Here is a 12,500-nt window from a genome sequence, read left to right on the forward strand (position 1 = left end):
AACCAGTCGATAGAAACCCATGTTGTCCTCCCGTCGACCATCATCTGATAGTTTTTTGGTCATCTTTGGAGTATTCTGTGTGGGTGGGAATATACTGGGGAGAGGGGGTCTACTTGCATCAACAATGATGAACGCATATTTTTGTTCTTAAGTCTTCAATGACGTACACTTTTCTGTCTGGATGGTAGGTTGTCTTGGCCAGTAGCAGTTTTTTCTATGCCTTCCTGTTGTTGGATGTTGTTGTCAGGCTTGTATTTTGAAAAACATCTGCTAGCAATGTCAATGCTTGGCCATACAGGACTTCTGCTGGAGATGTGTAGAATGCTTCTTGCTGTGTTGTTCTGAGTCCCAGCACAACCCCGTGGCAGGCAGTTCTCTTCTCCAACTTCTGTCTTGACATCTAGCAGTGAGAGGCTTTCAATGATCTGTGTAACCTCTCGATGATTCCGTTTGCTTCGGGGTTGTAGGCCGTTGTGTGTGTGATTTTCATCCCCAGAATGTCAGCAATAGCATTCCACTTGGCGAAGGTAAATTTGGCACCCTTGTTGCTGGTGATAATGTAGGGGACTCCAACAATGGATTTGACAAAGCTTTCTGCCATCTGTAGCTGGATCGGGATTGCTTCCAGCCTTCTAGCGTTCTTGTCTATCATTGTAAATTGTTACTTGTACCCCTCTCAGCGGGACAGGGGTCTCACTATGTCGATCTGTATGTGGGCAAGTCGGCGGTCCGTTGTTTTGAATTTTTCTATCCCGCTCTCTGTGTGCCTCATGACTTGTGATGTCTGGCACAGGATGTGCTCTCTTGCCCACATCTTTATGTCCTTCCTTATGCCCCACCAGATGTACTGCTCAGCTATTGTTTAGGCATTTGATTGTCCTGATAGGTGGGATAGGCTGTGGGTGAGGCCGCAAGCTCTCCTTAGTCCCTCTGGTAAGTAAAGCCATGGTCGTCCGGTACTTGTCTAGCAGGTGATGGTTGCCATTCTGCTGTCGATCAACAGGTTACTCCATTTGAGGGCAGGGTTTATCCACCACAGTCTCTGAAGTCCCTTATTGTCCTTCTGTGCTTTCGGGATATCGGGATGAGATGTCCCAAACTGGAAGGTGTTGACACAGTTTCTTGATAGGGTGTCAGTCATGGTGTTTGATGAACCTTCTGGTATATAATGGTGCAGGAATACTCGGCTATTGCTGACAGTTGCCACTGTTGTAGCGCTGACCACACATCTGCTGACTTTGTGAAGGGATTCACTAATGTCCCATGAGCATGTAGCAGAAATGGTGGACTGCTTTGCAAACTGTAAGGAGTTTCCCTGTCGAACGTTTAGTACTTCTGCTCTGCTATTGTTAGCTTTTTGCTGTAGAAAACTAACGGGCAGTGACTATCACCAACGTCCTGCTCGAGTATGATGCCCACTGCTGTGTTGCTTGCATCTGTTGTCACTGTGAGGGATCTGTGGGATAAAGGAAGCATTAACGTTGTTGCAGATGTCATTGCTTTTTAGCTAATTTAAATGTATTATCTTGTTCTTATGCCCAATTTAACTGGTTTTTTTTATTTCCTTTGAGGCACTGATATATATATAGGGCTCATTATTTTTGCATTGTTCTGAATAACCCTATGATAATAGTTTATTAGTCCAGAGAATTTTTGCACTGATTTCACTGTTGTTGGTTTTGGGAAATTCATTATTGCTTTCACTTTTTCTGGCAGACGTTTGATGCCGTCTGGGTTAACTTTGTGTCCCAGAAATTTTACTGTTTTCTTTGCCCATTCACACTTGTCCTCACTCACTATTAGACTGTTTTCCTTCTATTTTTTTTAACACAGCTCTCACATCTTTGAGATGCTGTTTAAGGTTCAGACTGAAAACTGATATATCGTCCGCATATATGACTCAGAATGGGAGTTCCCCAAATATTTCGTCCATTAACTTTTGGAACATTGCCCCTGAGTCGTGGAGGCTGAAACAGCTGTAGTTGAATGTGTAGGCACCGAATAGGTTGATGATTGCAGCATTCTTGGTGTCTTCTTTTGCTACCACAACTTGCAAATACCATTTAAGAAGAACAATCTACGTGAATATATTTGCTCCACTCATTTGGTTTATTACATCTGGTATATTTATTAGTGGATATCTGTCCAGTTTTGTTTTTACATTCAGCCATCGGTAATCTCCACAGGGGTACCATGTTCCATCTGCTTTTGACACCATAGTGGTGATGCCCATGGGCTGGAAGCTTTCTGGCGTACTCTGTCTTCTTCCATTTCTTTGAATTCTTTACATAGGTAAATTTTTTGGGAGCCAGACATCTGAACATTGAATGGATCAGGAGACCTATTTCTATGTGGTGTTGGAGCGTGTGCTTTGCTGGTTTCTTTAGGTCATGCATGATGTCGTTTCTGAATATGTCCTCGAATTTTTGTAGTAATTCACTCACTTCTGGTGGTGGGACGTTGAGTGTGATTGGACATATTTTCTCTTTCTTCTTGTTTGGGGCTACTTTTTCTATTGTACATCTTGGCTTCTGGGGACATGAATTCTTTGTTGTTCTGGTGAGCAGTTGTTTTTCTGCGATGTCAACTAGTAAGTTGTGCACTGTTAGGAAATCTGCCCCTAACAACGCCATTGTCAAATCTGTTGTTATGAAAGACCAGTCATAGTCTTTCCTGTGGAAGGTAACTTTCATCTCCTGCCTGCTGTACATTGTCAGTGGCGCTCTGCTGGCCATCAATACTTGTAGGTTGGGGAATGGGGCATTTTATCGAAAGTCTTCATGACTTCAGTTGAAAATTACATATATTCCTGATGATGCTATTCAATCTTTTTAAATAATTCCCTCGGTGACCATGAAAATAACTATGGTTACTGAGTGTGTTTTATGCTGCATATTTACAGCAAAAACAGCGACATTGTAGGGGTACCCACTTCAGTATCAATTTCAGTTCTTAATCTTTAATATTGCGGACGTATTTTTCCAAGTATGCGGCTAAATCTTCATCTTGACTGGCAGTGGAATAATCTGTTATGGCAATACTCTTTCTACACCCAAAGGGAGTCGGTGGTTTTTAGTCTATAATCGCAAACGTGAAAACGAGTAAACAAAGCTTTACCAGCATTTACGTCATTAGAATGGGACTAATAATTACCAGATAAGCTCCTGCAGGAGTGTAGAAACATTTTGTGATGATTACATCTGCAAGGGGTCACTGGTCTTCAAGGCCTAATATTTTTAGTCAGGCTGATAGCAGGAGGAGGATAGGGGGCAAATGTCGCAAAATGAGGGTTCGTGGGATCGAGCTGTCTAAAGCAATTTTGTTGTTAAATCTGTTGAGTTAGGCCCTTAGAAACTCAGAGGTGGATGTTGGCATTTTTTTGCATCTCATATTCCATGTTTGGTAGACTGATAAAGTTCGATCCAAGTCCTCATAGGGTGAAAATTAAACTTCATTGAATATGATAATCTTATATAGCGTTTGAAAGCCTATGATGAGCTGATCATTTTTTACAAAGGAACTATGGCTAAATTTTTCATGGTTCTTGAGTTATTCACAGTTTCTTTTTCTTGAATTTATGGTTAAAAAATTGGCCAATAATAAGGTTATAAAACGACATTCTTCTTTCCTCTTATAGATGGAGCGACTTTTCAATAAAAAAAACTCACTTTAGGTTGCTCGATCGCATGAAATGGCAATTGCCCTCCGTCATTAGAATGGGACTAATAATTATGCTGCTAAAATCTACAACTTTAACTCATTTTCCAAGGCTTATAATTCCCATGTTATTTTCATGGCATAACAACTGAGTTATTTGCTCATTTTTCTCGTCACATTTTGACATATCAATACGTAATCGTTAGACCAATTTATGCCCAAAGTAATGTAATTTAGGTTTTTTTACCAAGTCAGGTTGCTAAAAGCTATATAAGCATCTATGAAGCATTTGATAATTGGAAAAATCATGCTTAATGAAAAGTATCTTCAAGCAAATGTTACTGATGAAAGTTGTAAAAATTGTCAGAATATTATGAACAGTTTGAAGGACTTTTGTTACTCTTTTGACTTCTTTTGCCTAAAAGTTAATATAAGGTTTTTTACGTAATTATGAAAAGGATCCATTATTATCTTGCATGGAACAGGTGTTGGATTTTTGTATGGAGAGGAGGCTTTTGTTATTGTAATCGGAGCGTATTTTAGGCACTTACAGCTTCAATCTATTTGTGAAAGGAAACCACACTTGACTTAACAGTATGTTTTGGAAACCATCATAATTTCATTGACGGAGGCTTCCAATATGGAGACACCATTCTCGTTGTGTTAATGAAGGTGCTTATTATCTGTGAATATTGTGATCGTATGAGTCATTTTGAGTCATGTCTCTATTATTAAGATTGATTTTTATTTAATGATCAGCTTGTAGCCATCAGAAGTCCGAATTAAATGTGATTAAGAATTGTAGTGCTTCATTGCGAGGTGACATAAGCAATTACCGGAATACACTACTTAATAGATTTTGGCGTTAATAGGCACAAGGAAATAATATAGTTTGAATGATAGACAGGCAGCTCAGTAGTAGACGCAGAGGCAGAAAGACCAACAGACAGACAGGCAGGCAGACAGACAGACATACCTGAACTTCCATATTGCACCGAAGCGGTAAGTCTTTGGTGTCGTGAAGGGAAGCTTAATGAACTGATAAATAAAGAAAAGTAGAAGATCAAAGAAACCAGCCGATGTATTCGGAGAAGGAAAGGGATTTCCGCGTAAAAATGACGCTTAATTCTCCCAGAGAGAGAGAGAAGAGACAGAGAGGGAAGGGGAAGGGTTAAGTTGAAAAAAAAAAAAAAATAAGAATGAAAAGAGTGCTGGTGAGTTAATAACCAAATGAGTTATGGCAAATATTGGAGAAAGATCTCGGGAAAGGAAAAGTATGGAAATTGGGTCATGAAACGCGTCCGTCAGTTTTACCAGAGGAAAAAGAAGTTAATCAGTCGGAGAGGGTCTTCGTGGTCTTTGCTAAAGGGGGCGGAATTTTACTTCGGTTCGAAATTTGCGTTTAAATGGTTCCGAACTATCCAGGTATAACTCATTATCATTTTCATATTTCGATTTAATTTTTAGCACCAGTTTGGAGAAATTTCTTTGTAATGAGGATCAGTATGATTTATCGTGTTAATTCATGTTGAACTGTTCTCTAATTTTTAGTTAATAACCAATTGTTTTTATTGTGTTTTTAGTCGTAGCCTTCATAAGATTGTTTCTTCGATACTTTAGTTCCTCCAATGAAGTTGAACAAAAACTAGGCCATCAGTCATCTCAGAAAAGTGTGACAGGTTGGTGAGTTGAGATCTGAATGCTGGTGTAGGATATTGTTTCCTTGCTCCAAAGTGACCCTCCTCCGATAGATTGCTGATGGGAAAGGATATTCCTCCCTCTGACATGACCCAGATATTTAAATGAGCAACACATGTATCTCGGGAATATAGAGGTATGCAGGAATTCGTAGACAACTATATAACTTAATTTATCCATACATAGTATTCTCATTACATAATTTATTTATGCCTAAATATTACTTTGAACTTAGACCCTCCAAACCAACCATCTTCTGATTCATGATCATTCAGGAATTATCTTGAAGTAATATTGATGAAATTACTTTTGATTATATTTTTTGAAAGACTTAATTAAGGATTATTCATTCTTAAGTTCCTTAATTTTTGGAGTCATCAAATTTATTACATCCATTATGTTTTCTACGAAACATATGCCAAGATTCAATCAGCAAGGTCAACCATATTTATATTATGAAAACCTCTCATTTTATGCGATTTCACTAGGTATAAATCTTAATCGTATCTGGTTCATAATAGATTCCTTTATCCGTGTTGTCGGTGGTATACGCTGTGTGAGAAGTTTTCTGTTTATTTATTTATTTATCTATATATTATAATTTTTTTTTCATTTTGATTTATTTGTTTTCTTCTAAATGGACATAGACATCACACTAGAATTAAATGTCTTTGGTTTTATGTAGGGAAACTTGATAAAGGGAATTCCTTTACCCTCACATTGTCTTCAGCATGACCTCAAACAAGCATTACTATCGAGATTATTTTTGCATTTGCATCGTTGTGAAAATGCAGAGTCCTTTGCTCTGGGAAAGAGACCAGATGATCGATTCCGTCTATGAAGGTTATAAGGTCATATCATAGTCAGAGTGGTAAAGAGATTACGCAGAGATGTGGGGATGTATTTTGAGCAAAAGAGAAAAAGATGATTATTGAGTGGATAGAACTGCCAAGTGGACAAAGACAGGCAGGGTGATGGAGAAGTTGCGCAGAGATGTGGAGAGATATTTTGTGCAGAAGAGAAAAAGACGTTGATTAGTGGATAGGAGTAAGAACTGTCAAATGGACATAGACATCGCACTAGAATTAAATGTCTTTGGTTTTATGTAGGGAAACTTGATAAACTGATGAATAATAATGTGGAAAAGATGAAAGGGAACCGCCGGTAGATTCTCGGAAGTAAAGGAAATTCTCGCATAAAAATATTGTTTAATTCGCTGTGTGAGAGAGAGAGAAAGAAAGAAAGAAAGAAATAGGAAGGGAGAGAGAAAGGGGAAGGGGTTAGATCAAAGGAAAAGGGACCGAAAAGAATGTGGGTGAGTTAATAACCAAATGAGTTATTGCAAATAATAGAGAAAGATGTCAGAGAAGAAAAATGTTTGGAAATTGGGTCATGAAACTCCGCTTTCAGTTTTGTGAAAAAGAAAAAGAGGTTGGGAAATTTTTGGACTAAATTAGTATGGTGTTTCCTGAATAAAACTCATTATTAGTGATCAAGCTCTAGAATGGGACTATGGTTTTGATTACAATTCGTACTTTGCCTATTTGTTATATTTTCAGAGAGTACGGACTTATACAATTTTGTATTGTAGTTTTTAACCCCTGTGAATCTGGTATAATAATCATTTGTTTAAATATGCAGTTACGTGATTACGAAGTAGATATTTTTTCGTGAACTGATGACGCATCTACTTTAGCTATTTTACCAGTATTTGTGGCACTATTTGCTACTTTAACGTGGTCTTATAATCTTTCGGATTTAGCTCATTTTCGATAGAGAGCACATGAATTTATCTCCGAAATCTGAGTCTCAGACTTACAGATGTGATGAAGGAAAATAAACTTTGAGTAAAAAAAAATCGCCATTTTATATGTATACCCCACAGTTTATAGTTATTTTATACCCCTATTGTATATAGTTATTTTGAAGAAAGCATCACGTATACCTTAAATTAAGGACAGGGAAAGTGAACAAATTAAAAAGACAAAGTAGTAACTTATGGTTATAAAACCTTTTTGCCAACACTGAACAAGAGGAACTACAGGGTGTCCATAAAGTCCCAGTACCATTTTGGGCAATAAATACTTGTAATGGTACTGAGACTTTATAGACACCTTGTATATAAGTCTGACAGGACTTATATACAAGGAGAACTGTTAATCAGTTAAGCTTCTTCGAGAAGAATGCTTTTCAAAATATTGAACTCTGCCAAATGTACCGGACACGTTGGACTTATAATTCAAGGAAACATTGATATTGTTTTTAATATTTAGGTCATAGTATCTGCCAGCAGAATAGTGAAAAGTAATAAAGGTCTAAAATCAGTCTCTTAAATTTGCTTGACACTTGTCATAGATAGAAGTGATAAGCATCTAGACATTTATTCTTGTTTACCTTGTTTTAAAGCTTTATGCCATAATTCACAGGACAATAGAATAAACTCGTAAAAACTACCAAATCTGAAACAATAATAACTGTAACCATTTAATGAAGACAAGCAAATGTGAACGAAGAAAATAAGGACAACCCATAGAATATGTATAGTCCCTTTGTACTTCGCAAAAGCGCATCATTTACCTACATCAAAGACAACCCTTCTGTCTTGTCAACGCCCCTCTTTTGATCCTGGGTCGGGGAGGCTGAAAAATGGATACCATTAAAGAAGAAGACTGAGGATGAAGAGTAGGAGGAGAAGGAGGAGGAGGTGGAGGTGGAGGAGAGAAGGAGTAGGAGTAGGAGGAGGAGGAGATAGTGGAAGATGAGGAGTGGAATGATCCTCTTAATTACTGGAGAATCATCAAAAGCGAGATATGACTTGTCCGAAATCTCTCTCTCTCTCTCTCTCTCTCTCTCTCTCTCTCTCTGAAATCAGCTTTAAGCGGTCGAGATCCAGCTCGTTAGATTCCGTGACATCTCCCCCCCCTCCCAAAGACACCACCACTAACCCCCCCCCCCCCCACCCCCCCCCCACCACCCACCCCCACCACAACAAAAATTCTTGCCTTTTCTTCCTTTCACGTGTCTTCTGCGCTCCTCAGGGAAGGCAGGTGCTTCCAGATTTTGCTTAAGCGTCGACGCTCTCCAAACTCTGTCGTTTTATCTGGGATTCATTCATTATACACACACACACACACACACACACATATATATATATATATATATATATATATATATATATATATTATATATATCTTTCTACCTACTCACTCAGGTATATATGAACAATGACACATTATCATTACTTTTATCTCTCTCTCTCTCTCTCTCTCTCTCTCTCTCTCTCTGTCTCTCTCTCTCTCTCTCTCTCTCTCTCCTTTACCTGGAAATACATTGCATCATAATATTAGATAGTCCCTTTTATAGCTTATTTTTATTTATCAAAAAAAAAAAAACGCTGGCACTTTTCTTTCGTCTCCCTAATAAGTCTCTTCCATTTTAAAACGATTTTGTATTTTTGCTGTTTTTTTAATACGTTTTCTTTCATTATTTACGATTCGCTGAAGGCTTTTATCTCAATAAATCCCTATTTGGTAACTCATCCGGCGTGAAGTTGGTAATTGCAATTTTCCCTAGAGAAGACTCGGGGGAAAATGAATCTCTTTTTACAAGATTACAATGATGCTCATGGTTATTACTTTCGTTATTGATATTGGTCCCGTTTTATTGCGACAAAAAGGACTTTGTATTTTTCTTGGTTCTTTAACAACTGCATATATTGTATTGGACAGCATCATTCATATTACAAAGTGAATGTCTTATTTTTCAATTCTAACGTTTCTCAATCATTATTTTTTTTTTTTTGGTCTATCACAGTCCTCCAATTCTACTGGGTAGTATTTATAGTGTGGGGTTCCGGGTTGCATCCTGCCTCCCTAGGAGTCTATCACTTTCCTAGGATCACACTCTTCTGCATGAGTCCTGGAGCTACTTCAGCCTCCAGTTTTTCTAGATTCCTTTTCAGGAATCTTGGGATCATGCCTAGTGTTCCTTATGATTATGGGTACAATTTCCACTGGCATATCCCATATCCTTCTTATTTCTATTTTCAGGTCTTGATACTTATCCATTTTTTCCATCTCTTTCTCTTCAACTCTGGTGTCCCATGGTATTGTGACATCAATGAGTGATACTTTCTTCTTGATTTTGTCAATCAACGTCACGTCTGGTCTATTTGCACGTATCACCCTATCTGTTCTGATACCCTAGTCCCAGTGGCTCTTTGCATGATCGTTTTCTATCACTCCTTCAGGTTGGTGTTCGTATCACTTATTACTGCAAGGTAGCTGATGTTTCTTGCACAGGCTCTAGTGGAGGGCTTTTGCCACTGAATCATGCCTCTTTTTGTACTGGTTCTGTGCAAGTGCCGGATATTCGCTTGCTATGTGGTTTATGGTTTCATTTTTCGTATTGCACTTACTACATATGGGAGAGATGTTATTTCCATCTATCGTTCTTTGAACATATCTGGTTCTTAGGGCCTGATCTTGTGCCGCTGTTATCATTCCTTCACTTTCCGTCTTGAGCTCTCCCTTCTGTAGCCATTGCCATGTGTCATTATTATTATTATTATTATTATTATTATTGGGCACAATTTTCAGTGTCAAAAATGATGACTATACTTCACATGCGATATTATTGTGGACCTGCTATTATTATTATTATTATTATTATTATTATTATTATTGTTTTATTATTGTATTATTATTATTATTATTAAATACAATCGCAGAATTTACAGAATTCTCTCAATTCTTCTAATGACTTGCTTCTCTGGCACTCTGGTATTTCTAAGCAGCTGTCTGATGTCCATCACGTTTTCGGTCATTAACGCTTAGGTTAAAAGGAAAATTTCACAAGACGGTGGTAAGAACAGCAATGCTGTATGGTACGGAAACAGCAAGCATGAGAAAAACAGAGCAGAAGAAGATGGATGTGGCAGAAATGAGAATGCTTAGGTGGATGTCTGGGGTGACAAGAGAGGATAGGATCAGAAATGACTACATAAGGGGGTCGACTAAGGTGGTGGAAGTATCAAAGAAAGTACAAGAGGGGAGGCTGAGATGGTATGGACACTTGTTAAGGAGAGATGAGGACCACGCTGGGAGACATACTATGGGGGTGGAGGTGCAAGGAAGAAGAATAAGAGGGAGACCAAGAAAGAGATGGAAGGACTGTGTGAGAGGAGACTTACATGAGAAGGGAATTGACGAGGCAGAAGCACAGGATAGAAATAGATGGAAACGGCTCATTCCAAATGGCGACCCCATATAAAAATGGGAACAAGCTGGGAAGAAGAAGAAGAAGAAGAACGGAATTTCGGGGCTAGTGTTATCAAACACAGCGGGTCAGGAATTGGCCCTGACGACTACGGCCTGTGAAAGAAACATAAAAAAAATAGGGATTGACCCTGACGACAACTATAGCTCCTCAGTGGCGTGATCGGTATGGTCTTGGCCTGGCACCTCTGTGGTCGCGAGTTCGATTCTCGGGCATTCCACTGATGGGTTATAGATGTGTATTTCTGGTGATAGAAGTTCACTCTCGACGTGGTTTGGAAGTCACGTAAAGCCGTTGGTCCCGTTGCTGAATAACCACTGGTTCCATGCAACGTTAAAACACCATACAAACAAACAAACATACAAACCCTGACGACTACGGCCTGTCCCCGAACTACGAGACACACCGGAATACCCGTTGCCGACTCTTAGCCTGTCTCTGACCCGCCGTGTTTGGTAACACCAGGCCGAAATTCCGTTGATGACCGAAAGCGTAATGAACATCAGACAGCTGCTTAGAAATACCAGCATACCAGAGAAGCAAGTTATTAGAAGAGTTGAGAGAGTTCTCTATAAAATCAATTCTGCCAAGTCTGCCATTGTATTCAATAGAACATGTTTGAAAGGTCTGTTTCTAGCATATTGTTGTCATTATTATTATTATTATTATTATTATTATTATTATTATTATTATTATTATTATTATTATTACTGGCAGTAGCAGTAGTAGCCACAAGTCTATTAATTGTTTTTAACGTCATCGTTTTTATTCTTGTTTACCTCATCAGTATCATTAACAGATCTGTTAAAAGTGGATTTAAGCCAAGGAACCACATACAGTTTATCAATAGCAGCAGCATTCATTAACATTCACTGTGGCTTTCGCTATCCGTGACCTTGGGTCGAATCGAAAATATTGCGATTCGACTCAAGACTTTTTCGTATTTAGCCAGAATCTAGATGCTGGAACAACTCCACTAAATGCCATTGGGCATCAACAGTTTCTTTTCATTCGCACCAGCAATTACACACCGACATACATACTCATATACACCTCGTGTTCGGTTCCCAGCCGAGGCTGGGCATCTCAGGCGTATTCCGTTAAATCACATTTTGCGTCTGTTGACCTCAGCAGTGGGTTATGTGATGGTTATCAGTCGAGTGCGGAGGGCCACAACTCGGGAGAATGGTATGTGGCAACACTCATCCCAGAAGACTTGCTAACCCCTCTCAAGATAGATAATGTATAATGTATGCATATACTGTATATATTATATATATATATATATATATATATATATATTATATTATTATATACACACAATGTGTACGTATATATATATATATATATATATATATATATATATATATATATATATATATATATATATTATGAGTACTCCATTAAGCACATAACGTGAGAGACACGATGCTGCAAATGAAATTCCGCTCTCAAATAAATCCATCTGCCATAGGGAGACAAAGAAGCGACGTATGTGCACGTCGCAAACGTAAACATGTAAACACTCGCGCAAAAAAAAAAAATAAAAAAAAAAATAAAAAAAAGAAAAAAAAAAAAAAAAAAAAAAATTAATGAAACTCTGCCATCATGTGACGTCACAAATACGTTTGTGAAACCTTTTTTTTTATTTTATTTTTCTCGTCATCACTTCCCCCATCTCGGAGGTTTTTTTTTTTTTTTTTTTCTCATAAAATATTTAATTAAAATCAATTACAACTCTTAATTGTAGGCGGCGTACTATGATGCCGGATTCTTATCTTGAACATTTAATTAACTCGTAGCTGTCTGGGCTTATTAGAGAGGTGCCTATTGCCCGAGCCTGCGGTATTGTGTCAGTCACTTCCTAG

This window comes from Macrobrachium nipponense, chromosome 1 (assembly GCF_015104395.2).
Source record: "Macrobrachium nipponense isolate FS-2020 chromosome 1, ASM1510439v2, whole genome shotgun sequence".
NCBI classification, from domain to species: Eukaryota; Metazoa; Arthropoda; class Malacostraca; order Decapoda; family Palaemonidae; genus Macrobrachium; species Macrobrachium nipponense.